Source organism: Schistocerca gregaria, chromosome 7, assembly GCF_023897955.1.
Source record: "Schistocerca gregaria isolate iqSchGreg1 chromosome 7, iqSchGreg1.2, whole genome shotgun sequence".
NCBI classification, from domain to species: Eukaryota; Metazoa; Arthropoda; class Insecta; order Orthoptera; family Acrididae; genus Schistocerca; species Schistocerca gregaria.
Window position 1 is genome coordinate 179,903,048 of NC_064926.1, and position 16,554 is coordinate 179,919,601.

General features: G+C 42.3%; 1 protein-coding gene across 3 annotated transcripts in view; it reads left to right on the plus strand.

The window, feature by feature from the left end:
* LOC126281604 (uncharacterized) overlaps positions 1-16,554 on the plus strand; it is a 1,096,782-nt gene that overhangs the window by 357,509 nt on the left and 722,719 nt on the right. The window lies entirely within an intron of this gene.

Below are 16,554 nucleotides of genomic sequence, written 5' to 3' on the forward strand. Positions count from 1 at the left end.
CCTAAGATGCTAATCTCGTACAATCTTGAAATTTTCTTCGTATCTTCACCAAAATCCGAGATGCAGAGGTTCAGAGTTACCTAATCTGCACACGGAAGCTACGCACGAAAAAATATGGTGTCATTCGAAAACGTAGTTTACAAAGTGACGTAACTCGGAGGAATATACTGTAAATGGTCTGCGTTGTCATCTGTAAACCTCGTGTTGTAGTACTGAAACACAAATATTTTTTTGGGTCATAAAATCCGGTCTGAGGTGCAAAATTAGTTTTGCATTATTTTGCTTTCACATAAGTAAACTATCTACATGTTAGTGACCATGACATTTCTTCTCCTATGAGTGACCTGCTCTGCTGCAGCAAGGCAAAGAAGAAAACTAGAAGAAAATGGTCTTGTCGGATCACAAAAAATTAGAATATGTTTCTGTTTATTTAAAAGGCTGTTGACTTAAAAGTGAGGTACCAGATGCCGCATTCTACCTTCCTCAGAACCTTTAAAAATGTTTCCAAAAATTTTGGTATGGAAAGATATTCACACATTTTTGTGCTCTGAGAGAAGAAGACAGTGACAATGGAAAAGAATCGGAAAAGTAATAAATACTGGAAGATAGTAGACAGTGGTTGTGTTATAGAAAGGGCGAAGAAGATAATAGCAGAGTGAGAGAAAGACAATGGAACGTAGTTGACGGTGACAGAACAGTGCTAGGAAAAGATTGTGGGAGACAGTGCCAAGGAGGGGAAGGGGGGATAAGGAGAAAAGGAATTGGAGGTGCGTAATAGCCAGTGATAATGAGAGAAATAGTTTATGAAAACGACAACGAGGACGAGATTAACAGTGACAGTGAGAAGAGACAACAGCAATAGGCAGGAAGGAATAAGATATTAGCAGAAAGAGAGAGCAAGAGGCAGACAGTGAGACGAGATTGCATTGCGGGATAGAACGAAGGGGTCTGTGGGTGTGACACAGGAGACAATGACAGAGTGATACTAAGAGATAAAGACAATGAGTTAGACTGAGTGAGTGAGTGAGAAAGGGAGACTAGGAATGAATGAGTATGAGCGACTTATAGTGATGGACTGGTGTGCGTGAGTGGTGGTAAGTGCCTATGGGACCAAACTGTTGAGGTCATCGGTCACCATGCTTACACACTCCTTAATCTAATTTAAACTAACTTACGCTAAACACAAAACACACCCCATGTCCGAGGGAGCACTCGAACCTCCGACGTGGGGGAGGGGCGGCGTGAACCGTGGCAAGGCGCCTCATCCGTAGACTACGCGGCTACACCGCGCGGCGAGTGTAAGTTAGTAAGGGAATCTTGTTGAAGTTCGAAGTTTGAGGTAATTTGCATGTTCAATAAAGACACTAATACGAGTATGTTTTCATTCCAAAATTTTTTAGAAAATTTTTTAAAGGCGTTGATGAAGTTAGAATAACACAGCTAGTACCCCATTTCTCAGTCAGAGTCTCTTAAATAACCAGAAACATATTCGAAATTTTTTTTGTTCCGATAGGAGCATTTTACGGCCGTTTGCCATATACTCTTATTCTATGCGGATCATTACATGCAGAGTGAGTAATTGGATAGTATTCCTCGAGCGCGTAGGCCAAATCTATCTGCATTAGATACATATCACCTTCTGAATGAGTCAACAGAGAGAAATGAATATATGCAAAATGCGGAATGATTTTAGGAACCAACAGGTACGGTGATTTTTCTTTTTTTGGCGAGATTTCCCACGGGCTCTGGAACGCAATTACGTATATATTTTGGGACTTTGGAAACTTCAGTATAGCACTGAATTTAATCACCGCCGAAAAGATCTCAAAAATTAAATGTGTGAAGGCTGTTATCTAAAACTTAAATAATTGTAAAATGTACCCGATGTGTGCCAAAGCAGTGATTCAGATGTTGGATACTGACATGCAGTTGACAAGGAACAGAAGCGAGTTTTCATTTCAGTAGGTCTGTCAAGAAAGCACTCACCACAAAAAACTAAAGCGTACCGCGTTTAGCGTGTTTCTAACGTTATTGTCATTGGTCGTTTGGCAATTGTAGGATTGTTATGGAGCGTTGTGTCATGGTAACAGTACAATGGGTGTAAGTGGACCTTGTGTTTGATTGTAGTACAGTTTGTGCCTGAATGCGTGGAGAAAAGATGCTACTAGTCGTTTATTACCGCCAATTTAGTCTTCTGTCCTGGTTAACTGAGGAACTAAAACAGGAAAACGTCTGAACGAGCACTTCAATGACTTCCAAAGTGGGGAAGATATGCAGGACTGAAGAGAGAAACTTATCAAATGAAGAAATGGATAATCACACCAGTTTAGATGGTTAACGACGATTGCTAGGCTTCGTGTGCTTAATTTTGACTGCCTTCAGAAATATGAGTGCGGTTTATGTGCTTAAACGGTCTAGGGACCAATAAACGGTGATTATTATTTAATGCAAGATAGAGGGAAGCATTAAAATTCTCCACATACATAATCATTCTATTGTAGTCCTATAGCTGCAACTTAACACTGTGATGAAATTGTAACAGTAAATAATTGCCGTGGTGACTGGCTCTAGTTAAGCTCCACTTGCGTCGCTGATATCGACACTCGTTTGGTGTTATATCTCTGACTGTTCCGCCTTTGGTTTTCCGGCTTGGTGTGTGGCCGAGCTCTCTCGCTGGTCAGCGTTCAACGAGCCAACGTGTTTTGAAGGCAGGCCCTCGTCTCTATCCGCTGTGCCTGGGCCCCGAATCCTCACCTTCCTCACAATTTTGCCGGGCGCCGAGTGTACGGTGCTGATTATTCGACGCTTTTGCGTGCCGAACGGTGGCGGGTCCGTCATCTCAGGCTGGACGTCTTCTAATCTCGTAACTGGAAGTATTAAGTTACGTATGATTCATATGCTGCTGTTAAGATGTGAAGATTTGTGAAACGTATGGTGGCATGTTGTATCTGCCGTGGATCAGTAAAGGATGGTTCTGAATAAGAGAGTGTTTTACTGAACTTACGAAGTCTAAGGTTTCCAAGCGTTGCTTACTGCTTGTTTTAAAGATTCCTTGCAGTGTTAATTTGATGGATTATGTTAATTAATGTGGTCTTTACCAAGTTTTGGTTTTAGTCTTTCTTTTAATATGAAGGGCAGAGATTTGTAAGTCGCTGTAATTTTAATTCTTCTTTTATTCCGTAAATGTCTCAGTTTTGTTGTCAGTTAGGTTACAGGTAGTCATGTAGTTTGTAAGCCTCGCATGGTCTTGAAAAGCTAAATAACGAGTTGAATTTGTTTGCCTCGTCAATTATTTGCTGTTGCAGAAATGGTCTGGTATGTGGGGCAGATGGGGTTCGTAACCTTGGCGGGCAGGCTGAGACCGTGTGTGTGTGCGGCTTGTTTTCTGCCCTGGTTTTCAGCCTGATCGTCTTCTAAATTGCTTGGCGGTGCTTTCTACTTGTTTGTTCCGAGTACCACCGTGTATAAACCGTGCTCCCATCCCTTAGTTAAGTATCCTGCCTGTTCGCCTGGAAGGACGAGATCGTTTTTTTGTACCACAAAGTGAATCATTAGTGTTGCGTAAATTCTGGTTACGTAAGCAATGAACTGAACAGCGGACTTATGGTGCTGACTGTCTGTGATGCTTTTGCAATCAGATCTAATTATTATCTTTAAAATATTGTTTGTTAGATTAATTCATGGCAGACGGTTAAAGGCAGTAGCATATTCTCTTAAGAGGACAAAGGTCCGAATTAAATTTTATGTTGTTATTCCGATTTCGTAATTCAGTAATAATGAAATTTGTTCTTTACTGGAAATTAATATTACGTGCCAATCACAAGTCTGTCCATCAGGATAGATCCCTATCTTCCTACCTCCTTTGAGTATCTGTGGTTAAATTGCAATTTTGATTTTTGTAGCACGTGATTTGAGCAGCCACAACGCTCAGTCTACGGTTTTGAATCTTTGCAGATGCATCTGTACACTGAGCCCATCGAACTACAAACGAAAGTGCGGGGTTACCGAGGCTGTTGTAAAATAAAGAAAACAGTCCAATAATAACTTACGTGAAATAGGAATGCAGAAGCAGCATCGTTATTGTCAGGTAGTTATAGCGTGAGGTATTATGGTATATCAATGGTAGCGATTTGAGACGACCTGACTGGTGCCCACGTATGTAAAAGGATTCGCTCCTACCTCTGCATGGTCCTGTTGCCGGTACGGCTTGCGGAGCTAGTACTGCATTTCCGAGACGAAATACTAACTGTGTGCCAGTTGCAGGGTCCGCATCAGTATCGTTGTCTAACGAGGGTTCAAGACACATATTCCACTATCTAGGAATAATCTATTTGACAGTAAACAGTGCGTATCCAGTGACAAAAAATATTCAGCTTCATGACATCTGATGTTGAGATGATAACTGCGGCGTTCACGCATACACGAGGTCAGATACCAGCGCCTTCGTTGACACTATACCATTTAGGCAATGGCAATAGTCGGCATTAATGTATAGGAAACGTATTACTGAAATAAAGTATCTGTTTACTCAGTTAAGTAGTGAATGAGAAGCTGAAAGACGGTGGAGGGAGGCCGCAAACGGCAATAATATTTTTAGAAAGCTGTCTTATATTTACATAACAGAATTCAGCCTATTACAACCATTATCACTTGGCTACATTTATTTGCTTTATTCCACAATCAGTACTGTCAGCAACGACTCACCTGCAACAGTACGATATAATGTTAGCACCATTTCGTATGCTCTACGGGTACCTTACATACACAAGAATATGCTAGTGTTCTTACATTCGTATTAGTCATTAGGGTAGTATATAAATGGATGCTAAAAACACCGATATCCTCATGCAGTGGAGATGCAGACGGCATGTTTCCAACGATACTAATTGTGCAATAGAACAAGTGAAGTTATTTGAAGATGGAAGTAATGGCGCAAATTCGATTATGACAATAAAACGCAGTTCTCTTAAAGGTATGTGTGACGGTTTGCGGTCTCACCTAAAAGACTTTAACTGAAGAGCAGTCACGATTGGTCTGTCATAGACAAAATAACAATTAAATGTTACCGTTATTTTTGAACAAGGGCATCATCAAACATCATTTACTTGGTAGTGTTCCAGTTGTCCAATGTCTTTAGTTCTTCTGTTGTACGAAGTATAGTTTAGTTTCCTCCGTATCAAATTCTTTGCAAAATTAACTAAATATATTTCTGTGCCATCTACAGACCACATTTCCACGTTCGATGAAAACTAATTAAAACTTTCACAAACAATACGAGACCTATGAATGTTATAGTTTTACTGAAATGTAGCACATATCGATAAGCAGGCAACATTTATTTATTTACCTGTTGGGAAGTCATATACGAGCGTTACAAAATCACTACACTTCAACTTTTAAACCTAGCTTTTCAGCATAAAATAATCGAAATGAAAATAGCTATGTATGGATATCAGTATCTTTTTATGTATTGGAGCACACCAATCGTCACTGCCAATAAGTCTTCAAAACGACCCTTATAAGTAAGTGCGGGGCATTTGCCTTAATGTGAGCAACTGTCGGTCGTTCTGCACCAATGTCACACGATGGCGATGCAGATTTTCTTCACTTGTGGAGAGTGTCTGCATATCGTTCGTGGCCCGTTCTGATACGAATCAGGGTAGTCCACATGACTGCTCCTATCCGTGACATTCCGTAAGTCACACGTTTCTTCTGAGTGGTGCTAAAGAACAGTAACTTCAAGGCAAATATCTACGGCCATGGAGTACCGGCCGCGAGATAATCTGAAAGATCTCCTTGCTAAAATTAATTTGTCAAGGGATATGGGGCAAGCAACAACCACAGCCTCTTAAAACATTCATTTCCCTAAGCTACCTTACAGCTGTAATTACTCTTTGTTATAACACTTACCGGGAAAATCACAGTTACAAAGAAATGTTTATTTTTCATTGTCTTATTTGACCTCAACAGTCTTCCTAGATCGGTTTTGAATGGTAAGTTGTCGCAGGAACACCACACGTTGCAAGTTTAGCGAAATTCTGGCCTAGTAACCGTGGCTGACCACCTCTTAGGAGACGTAATCGAAAATGTAGCAGACAAAGATCCAAATGAAGAGAGTTGGATCGAAACAGTTTCTTTCATTGGTGTTTGTCTGCAGGAAGATTGTCTCTCAATCTAAAACAATCCAGAAATGAAAGTTTATCCGAAAACAAAAGCAAGTAATGGTTTATGGGCATTATATCATACGCTTAAGAAGCCGACGCCACTCAAATGCTAGAGTTACACTAGCTTGAGTACAAGTCTTTGAAGTGAGGCTCCTCACGACGAGTATTAACACACTTTGAAAGCTTAATATTAGCTGGAGCTATTCTCATTGGACATTCCATTTCGGAAATCGTAAGGGAATCCAGTATTCCGAGATCCACAGTGTGAAGAGTGTGTCAAGATTACCAAATTTCAGCCATTGCCTATCATTACGGAAAACGCAGTGGCCATCACAGAACGACTGAGAGCAGCAGTGTTTGGATACAGTTGTCAGAGCTAACAGAGAAACAACATTGCGTAAAACAACAGGAGATAATATCACTGTGGGATGTACGACGAACGAATCCATTAGGAGAGTGCAACGAAATTTGACGTTAATGAGATATGGCAGCAGACAGCTGAAGGAGGTGACTTTGTTAACAGCACATCATCTGCAGCGTCTCTCCTGGGCTCGTTACCTCATCGGTTGGACTCTAGACGACTGGAAAATCGTGGCATTGTCAGATGAGTCACAATTTGAGTCTGTAAGAGCTGATGATATGGTTCGAGTGTGGCTCATTGCGCAAGAAATGGCTCTGAGCACTATGGGACTTAACATCTATGGTCATCAGTCCCCTAGAACTTAGAATTACTTAGACCTAACTAACCTAAAGACATCACACAACACACAGTCATCACGAGGCAGAGAAAAATCCTGACTCACCGGGAATCGAACCCGGGAACCCGGTCGCGGGAAGCGAGAAGCTGTAGCTTATATTTACATGGATTGAACCGATCATTGACTGGAAATGCTTTTGTTCGTCTACTTGAAGCCCATCTGCAGCTGTTCATGGTCTTCATTTTCCCGAATAATAATGAAAAGTTTATGGATGACAAGTCACCCTATCGTTGGACAACAGTAGTTCGTCATTGGTTTGAAGATAATGTTGGACAATTTGAGCGAATGGCTAGCCCACCCAGATCACCCGACATGAATCCCATTGAACATTTATGGGACATAATCAAGAGGTCAGTTCCCTTGCCACCATTCGCTTTGAAACTGCTGTGAATTGTGTCAGCATTTACTGACTGCAACAATTCCTGGATGCTTCGAATCCGATTGTCATTGAGAGTAAGTGATACTCTTCTCTATTCCACGTCGGTTAGGCTATTTTTACGAACAATATTTTTACGCAGTATTCCTTGGTTTGAGCTGTATATAATTCCTTGATGACAAGTTTTGCAGTTCGTATTGATACATCGACAAACCTGGAATTTTAAATAACGGTGTATTCATGCCACATCCAACCACTCTGCCATCACTTCACTGCCATGACTAACGCCGCGGTTGGATGATAACGCGGCCAACTGGTAAAACTGCACCATCAAGAGGGCTCCAAAGTGATCAGTGTCCTCTTTCAAAGGGCTAAATAATATTTTGCCCTGTGAGCTTACACACTACGAAACTTTCACACTTATTACATCCATAAGGAGCGATATTCTGCTGTCGTGAGACGCGAATTCTGAATGGCAACGAATAAACGTTATCTTAAAAGGTCAGTCTGTGTGATTCGTCGTATTATAGGTTGGGGCCTACTGTACATAGCACGTCTGTAATGTTGCAACTGACTATAATATTGGTTTTTGTAGCGGAACTGAGTTCGACTTCATACTGACGAAAACTGACGTACCAGAATATCAAAACTGGGTTACCATTGTTACCGTTTTCATTGATTGTGTGTATCTGTTTGTGGTTTACCGGCGCTCAGCGGCGAGGCTTTCGGAGCTCTTAGGAAAACTGGTAGGAACATATATGTTGAAAGTGGCTAAAAAGTGGGAAAACAGTTGAATTAAGTCCTCGATGTTTCCACTCTCTCTCTCACATCCTCGCTCATTGTCACCCGCAAAGTCACACAGTCTCACATCGCATAACATAACGTAGAATCGTTGAAATGTTCTGCAAGTGGCAATAAGACCACAAGTGGTACAACAGGAAAGTTAAAATAAGCACACAGGAAAATCCAACTGGCCGAACACTTAAAAAATGTGGATGACTCAGCCACTTTGATATTCGCCTGATTTTCAGTTAAAAGAGGGCAAACTGATCAACAAATGATTTGCTGATCTCTTTCCTGAATGTAAAACACAGTTTACTGATGTGTGGTGCACTGTGATCTATATCTACATCTACATCCATACTCCGCAAGCCACCTGACGGTGTGTGGCGGAGGGTACCGTGAGTACCTCTATCGGTTTTCCCTTCTATTCCAGTCTCGTATTGTACGTGGAAAGAAGGATTGTCGGTATGCTTCTGTGTGGGCTCTAATCTCTCTGATTTTATCCTCATGGTCTCTTCGCGAGATATACGTAGGAGGGAGCAATATACTGCTTGACTCTTCGGTGAAGGTATGTTCTCGGAGCTTTAACAAAAGCCCGTACCGAGCTACTGAGCGTCACTCCTGCAGAGTCTTCCACTGGAGTTTATCTATCATCTCCGTAACGCTTTCGCAATTACTAAATGATCCTGTAACGAAGCGCGCTGGTCTCCGTTGGATCTTCTCTATCTCTTCTATCAACCCTACCTGGTGCGGATCCCACACTGCTGAGCAGTATTCAAGCATTGGGCGAACAAGCGTACTGTAACCTACTTCCTTTGTTGTCGGATTGCATTTCCTTAGGATTCTTCCAATGAATCTCAGTCTGGCATCTGCAATGTGCAAAGCAATAACCACACACTGGAGGGTGCTCTCATTGGAGCCAGAAACCATATGTTAGAGGTGAGACCTGAGTTTCTCCTGGCGTATACAACTCTCAAATAACTTCCGGGAGTTCAGCCAGGTAACACTTTCAGCGACCGCCGATATTTCGGCGGGAGAACACCCCGCCATTTTCAAGGCAAACGTTTGCCTTGAAAATGGCGGGGTGTTCTCCCGCCGAAATATCGGCGGTCGCTTAAAGTGTTACCTGGCTGAATTCCCACAAGTTATTTGACATATGTCAGAGGGCTGTGTCCAATGTGAAGACGAATGAGAAGGACCTCATTCCGCCTACGTGACTGGAAAGGATACGCCATGGCCTAGTTGTGGACTTTACGAGACACAGTTTATTGTCTGCCTCTTCCAGCACTCCGCTTCCCACCTACTCCTGACTGTATCTCAACAGTGAGGTCGCAGCACACTGGGGAATTGCGAACTGAACATTGGATAGTCGCGACCCGCCTTGCTGGCTACTATATCCACTAGTTCGTTTCCTTTTATAACCATGTGCCTAGGCACCCAGTAGAAAGACACCTCCGTTCCCAGTCTTCGTAGATGGAGATGGGAGTCGTGATATTCTGGACAACTTTATCTACTGGGTAAAATGAAACAGATAATGAAACTCAGGGAGCTGCAACAGGAATTCAGCTATCGCAGCATATATCATCCGCTCCAGTGCCCTCAGGATAATTTACAATTCTGCATTCAACACAGTGGATTCTCGAGGCAGTATAATCTTGAGGAAACGACCAAGTAAAACAACAGAGCAGCAAAAGTAGTCCGCTTGTTTAGGTCGCAATGAAAATAGCTATATAGTTGTTGTACACATTTAAAATCAATAAAATTATGTTATTAAATACAGTTGCAGGAGTGCAGCGTCCTCTGTACTCCACAAAACGTAAAACGCGTGGCCGGTGTAACTGCTTTGGACAAGACTCCATCTCGTGATATCGTGCCTATAAGGCATTAATATAGTTGGAGGCTGTGTGATCGTATTCTGCTTCAGCAAGTGCAGCTGTCGCAGTTGAAAAATTCTTCTGTACTCGTTTTAGACGTATCACAGTGATCCAGGATCCTGAAAACCTGGCGAAAATTTCAAAATCTGCTCCAGTACGGCCAAAAATAGGTGTTCCTGATTTCTTTTATCAAAACCAAAAAATTCAAAACTGCAAAAATAAAACGGAAAAAAATTAATGAATGAGACGCAGAAGGTTTTCAGGCAATATTTATACTTTTTATGGTAAAAATTTCTTACCAGGCTTGTTGTGTTATTGTCGTTATTATAGAATATATATATTAATAAAAAACGAAAGTCTTATAAATCTTCTTAATCTTCTTCCTCTTGCGCTTCTTGCTCTTCATATCATTTACTTCTTCGTCTTCTTCCTCACTGACTTCTGTATCGCCTGCAACATTTTCAGCATGTAATTTTTTCATATCCTCTCCAGCAAGTACCGAGAGGACAACAGCTTCCGACAGCAAAGTTTTCACTCTTTTCGGAGCTGGTCCCTGAAATGAAGAAATATAGGGATCAGTTCTTCCCAGCAGTCTCCGGAACACATCTTCCATATTTTTCACGTGAGGAGACTCTCGTGCAAAATTCAATCGATATTGCCTTAGCAATTACGTTGTTGTTTTCTGCGCGTATTGCTGCAACTGGCAGATTGTTAAAATTGTAATGATTATATTTTTATTTTGTGATAGCTTATTAAGAACGTTATAGAAAAAAACAATTGTATGATTATTTATGAACATGTGTTTTGTTCGTAATTCAGTAAAAATTTAATTTTTTTCTCAGAGTAAATAATGGCATTTGGCAATTGAGGCCGACGTTGAGGCTAGCAGCTGGATTTTAGGGCTGATTCACGTAGTACATACTCAAGAACGGAATGAAACAGATGACTGAATGTTGTGGAACCCAAAACTTACATTTTCTTTTCTTGCTCTCCGGTAAGAAATTAATTAGCAAAAACCAATTCTGAATTAATGATTAAACAATGTAATAAGTACTTGTAATTGAATTCATAACTTCTGGAAAAGATTCAATTTAAAACAATTTTGGTCTGATTACACTGAACAAAAATATTTTCCTGTTCGGCTAGCTCAGCCACTTGTAAGACTGGAACTCAATAGTCTTAACATCCCTCTAAACAAACCTTCATCGCAACTCTGAACTTTTTTTATATGTATGGCAACGTTTTAGGATTCTGGCCCACTATATGTATGTGCAAATTAAATACAGATAGTATGTTTTAGAGAGCGATCAAACGTTGCCTAATTTAATCGAACAGATGATGAACGGTGCATATATCTTTCTAAAGAAATAAAACACATTGGTCTTGAAAAAAAAACCAAAGGCGATTTACTCTTTTGGAGTCACCCTGGTTCGTAAACAAAATATCCAGATCGCTGGGGCTCCGTGCGGGTGCCCAATAGACAAGCGCCATGGTTGCGTAGGCTGTCGTAATGCCTTGTACATGCCAGTCGGACTGTGAGAGCATCCCACATCGACTGGGAATGTGTATACATTTTGGGGGCAGCCTAACAATGTTTGCTAGCAGTAAGGCGTCATGGAGCAGACTACGGCAGCAAACGTAGTTCTTCTACTAGCGCGTCCTCTGCGGTCCGACGATTGGGTGCGTCACGGTCGGTGGTCACCTGGTGGCTTCGGACAACGGGCAGTGGAATTTCATTTAGCCTGCTCCAGACGCTCCTCTTCGCATTCGTCGCGGAGCCAACTAAATTAAACCACAGTGCCAATAGGGATCACGTTACCTGATTGAGTCCCCGGAATTTACAAGTAAAATCCGATCATCGGCCTAGCTGTGCCACTATCACACACACACGGGTTGGAGAGATTGGCCCCCGCCAATCCCGTCAGATAAAAACAGCGACAGTTTAATCACCATACAGGAGTATCTACATCTACATCACACTCCACAAGCCACCTAATGGTGTGTGACGGAGGGTACATTCGGTACCACTACCTGATATCTCCAGCCCTGTTTCATTAGCGAATACTGCTTCGGAAGAATGATTGTCGGGAACCCTGTGTATTGGCTCTAATTTCTTGATTTTTCTCCTCGTGGTCAATACTCTGTCCCGAAATTTCAGTATAAAATTTTTTCGTGATGTACAACGCCTCTGTTGTAACGTCTGCCAGTGGAGTTTGTTTAGCATCTCCGCAACACTCTCTCGCCAGCTAAACTGTCGCGTCATGAAACACGCAGATATTGGTTGGACCTTCTCTATCTACTCGATCAGTCCTACCTGATAGGGACCCCAGACAAATGAATAATACTCAAGAATCGGGCGAACAAGTGACTTATAAGCCACTTCTTTCGTGGATGAGTTACATTTCCTTAACATTCTTCCGATGAACCTGAGTCTTGTGTCTGCATTTTCGACTCTCTGTTTCATATGGTCATTCCACCTCAGGTCGCTCAGGATAGTTACGCCTAGATATTTTACGGCAGACTCTGTCTCCAGCTGTTTGTCATCAGTAGTGTAGCTGTACAGTAGTGAGTTTCTTTTCCTGTGTTACATTTATTTACTTTCAGGATCAACTTCCAGAGTCTGCACCATTCATCAATTCTCTGCAGGTCGTTCTGCAAATTCTCACTACCTTATCTCGTTCCTTCTTTGGTATAAACATCTTTATCATCAGCGAATTGGATTAAAGAGCATCTGACGCTTTCTACTAGGTCATTTATATATATTGTAAACAGCAACGGTTCTATCACACTTTCCTGTTGTACTCCGGGTATTACCTTTACATCTGTCTAATTACTTCCGTTAAGAGCGACGTGCTGAGTTCTATCTGCAGCAACGTCTTGAATCCAATCAGAGGTCTACTCCTATACCACGTAAGTTTTCTTTTTTTATTTTTTATTTATTTATTTTTTTTTTTTTTTTTAGTGGCAATGAGGCAATGAAAGACGGGGTCAAATGTCTTACGGAAATCAAGAAACACCGCGTCAACCCGAACGCCGTTGTCCACTGCGCTGTGAATCTCTTGGAGGAACAGAGCGAGCTCAGTTTCGCAGCTCTATTTGCGGAATCTGTATTGATTTTTATAGAGAAGATGTTCATTCTCTAAGAACGTCATGATTCTTGAGCATAAAACATGTTTCATAATTCTACGACAGATTCACGTTAACGTTATAGGTCTATACTTCTGTGAATCTGTCTTACGCTCTTTCTTAAAACGGGAATGACCGGCGCTTTTTTACAGTCGTTAGGTACTTTTCGTTGCTCAAGTGATCTACGATAAAATACTGCTAGAAGGGGAGCAAGTTCTTTCACATAATCTTTATACAATCCTGTAGGTATCTCATCTGGTCCTGAAGCATTTCCACTACTAAACGATAGTAGCTGCGTTTCAGTTCCGCTATCGGCTATCTCAATATCTGCCGTTTCGACGTTCGAACGACGATTGAAAGGAGGGACAGTGTTACGATCTTCCACTGTGAAACAACTTCGAAAGATCGAATTCAGTATTTCGGCCTTCTCTCTGTTATCTTCCTTTTCGGTGCCGGTGTGGTCGCTGAGAGAATGAATAGATGATTTTGACCCACTTCCTTATTTCACAAACGACCATAATCTCTTAGGGTTTTTACTCAGGTCGGTTGACAACGTTTTAGCTTCAAAATCATTGTACGCTTCGCTCATTCCTCTCCTTACGCTCATTTTCCCTTCGTTCAGCTTTTGTTTGTCAGCTAGCTTTTTACTTCTTTTGAATCTGAGATATACGTGGTGTAGCGTACGGCTGTTAAACCATGATGGATCTTTCCCATCCCTTGAAACCTCTACTCTGAACATACTTGTCTAGGGAATATTGAACGATGCCTTTGACTTCTTTCCATTTGTTCTCCACATTTTCGTCTTCATCACCGAATGTTTGATGCTGACTGCTGAGGTATTGAGAAATTTCTATCCTGTCATCCTTGCTGAGCAAATATATTTTCCTATCTTTCTTAACATGCCTTGTAAGACCCGTCGTCATAGATGCTGTCCCTACCTTATGATCACTGATACCTTCCTCTACGTCAACTGATTCCATAAGTTCAGGTCTTTTTCTGGCCAGGAGCTCTAAGACGTTACCCTCACGAGTTGATTCTCTAACTATCTGCTCAAGGTAATATTCGGAAAATGCGTCTAGAACAATGCCACATGATTCCCTGTCTCTGGTACCAGTTTTGAACGCATAACACTCCCAATCTGTACCTGGCAAGTTGAAGTCACTGTCTATTACAGCGGCATGATCAGGAAAATTACTAATGATATTCTGCAAGTACTGTCTAAAGCGCTCTACAACTACAGATCCTGACCTAGGTGGTCTATAAAAACATCCAATCACCATTTTTGACTGATCTTTGATACTCATCTAGATTAATTCACACTCGGAATACGTGATAACTAGATTTTATCGAATTTTTTACTGCAATAAACACGTCGTCACCAATGGTGAGTAATCTATCCTTACGATAAACATTGCAGTCTGAACTTAGGATTTCGTTGTCATTGACACCTGGCTTCAACCACCTTTCTGTTCTCAATACTATCTGTGCATTATAACCTTCAGTAAGTGATGCTAGTTCTAGGACCTTTCCTTGGATGCTCCTACAGTTTACTAAAATCATTTTAATCTTTTCTATCTCTCATCTGCGAGGACCGAGATTCTCTGAGGCAGATCGTCTTTGCTCCGAAGGGAGGGATCCTCTAAGCTAAAAAAGCCCCATGTGCACACCATACGTATTCCATTACCCTAGTAGCCGCTTCCTGCGTGTATTGCACGCCTGACCTTTTCAAGAGAACCCTACAATTCGCCACCTGATACCGTATGTCGAGAAATTCGCATCCTATGCCGTCACCGAGCTGTCTGAGCCTCTGGTTTATACCTTCCGCTCTCCTCCAAACTAGAGGACCGTGATCAATCCTGGGTACGATGCTACAAACAGACAACTTAGCCTGCACCCCGAGTGCGTTGCTAGTTGACTTCAAATCAGGCAGCCGCCGAAAGGAGCCTAGGATGGCCTAAGAACCCAAGCGGCAGGCGTCATTCGTGCCGACATGTGCCACTACATGAAGCAGGTTGCACCCAATCCGCTCGATAGCCGCCGGCAGAGCCTCCTCCACATCACGAAGGAGACCTCCCGGCAAACATACCGGATGGACACGGATTATTTCTCACCTTGCCCGCTATCTCCCTGAGGGGCTCCATTACCAGCCAAACATTGGAACTTCCAGTGACTATCATACCCACCATCTGCATTTGTCCGGACTGGGCAGGGAAATCGACCGCTGACCCAGCAGGAGGGACATCCCGTGTTGGCTCAATCATCAGCACTAGATAGCACCTCGTACTTGTTGCTAAGACGTAGCCGCACTGCCTCCTCCCTCTTTCGCCTTCCGCCCAGTGACACGCGAACTCAACACTGTCCGCCACCGACTATGGAGTGAGGACGGACCGGTCGGATGTTGCGTATCGGAAGCCACATTGACGTCCGGGCCACCAGCGGATTCCAGTGGCACCAAAGGTGTCGCAGGTCTAATCATGGGCTCCCCGACGTCACCGCAACTTCGAGCATTAGCTAGAAACTTCTCGAAGGTATCCAACGCAGCTTCCGGCTGTTTACGGACACCAGCCAACTCTCCTTGTGACCCCTCACAACAAGCATAGTCCCTAGCCATATCGTGTATAAAATAGATATAAGGTCTCAAATGGCGCTACTAAGTTTGAAAATATACTAGAGGAGTATAAAGTAACACTAGAAGTTGGTGTGCAGATTTCTGACAGTACTCTAAGACCGAAAGCTATTAAACGGAAATAAATTACTCTACACGTAAAATTCATGCTAGGTAGCCGCCTTAAACAAGGATAGTCACAAGACTGATGCAACAATAAAACTACGATTGATTTCCTAACCCCTAGCCTACACAGTAAAATACACACCTAAAGTTCACGTCTTTGCAAAACCATGGGAACAAAAAACAAAGATTAAATTAAGTTATAGTTCATCACACAAGTACTGCTTCTGCTCTGCTGCCCGTCCTCTCGTCTCTGCGGCTGCCGCAACACTATCTTCAGTCTACGAGAAGAACCTTCTCCGAGACTATAAACGTATGGCTTTTTCTGTTCGGTCGTGATTTTTCTTTACGATGCTACTTGGAGGAAATGATTGATGTCTGTTGCTAAAACTGTTTTCATAGCAACAGTGCATTTGGTTCACACATTTGCCACTTACCCAGCTGTCTGTTAATGTTCAACAATTGAGTCCTTGTTGCTACTTCGATACAGTGTTGTTGTTGTTGTTGTTGTGGTCTTAAGTCCTGAGACTGGTTTGATGCAGCTCTCCATGCTACTCTAACCTGTGCAAGCTTCTTCATCTCCCAGTACCTACTGCAACCTACATCTTTCTGAATCTGCTTAGTGTATTCATCTCTTGGTCTCCCTCTATGATTTTTACCCTCCACACGGCCCTCCAATACTAAACTGGTGATCCCTTCATGCCTCAGAACATGTCCTACCAACCGATCCCTTCTTCTGGTCAAG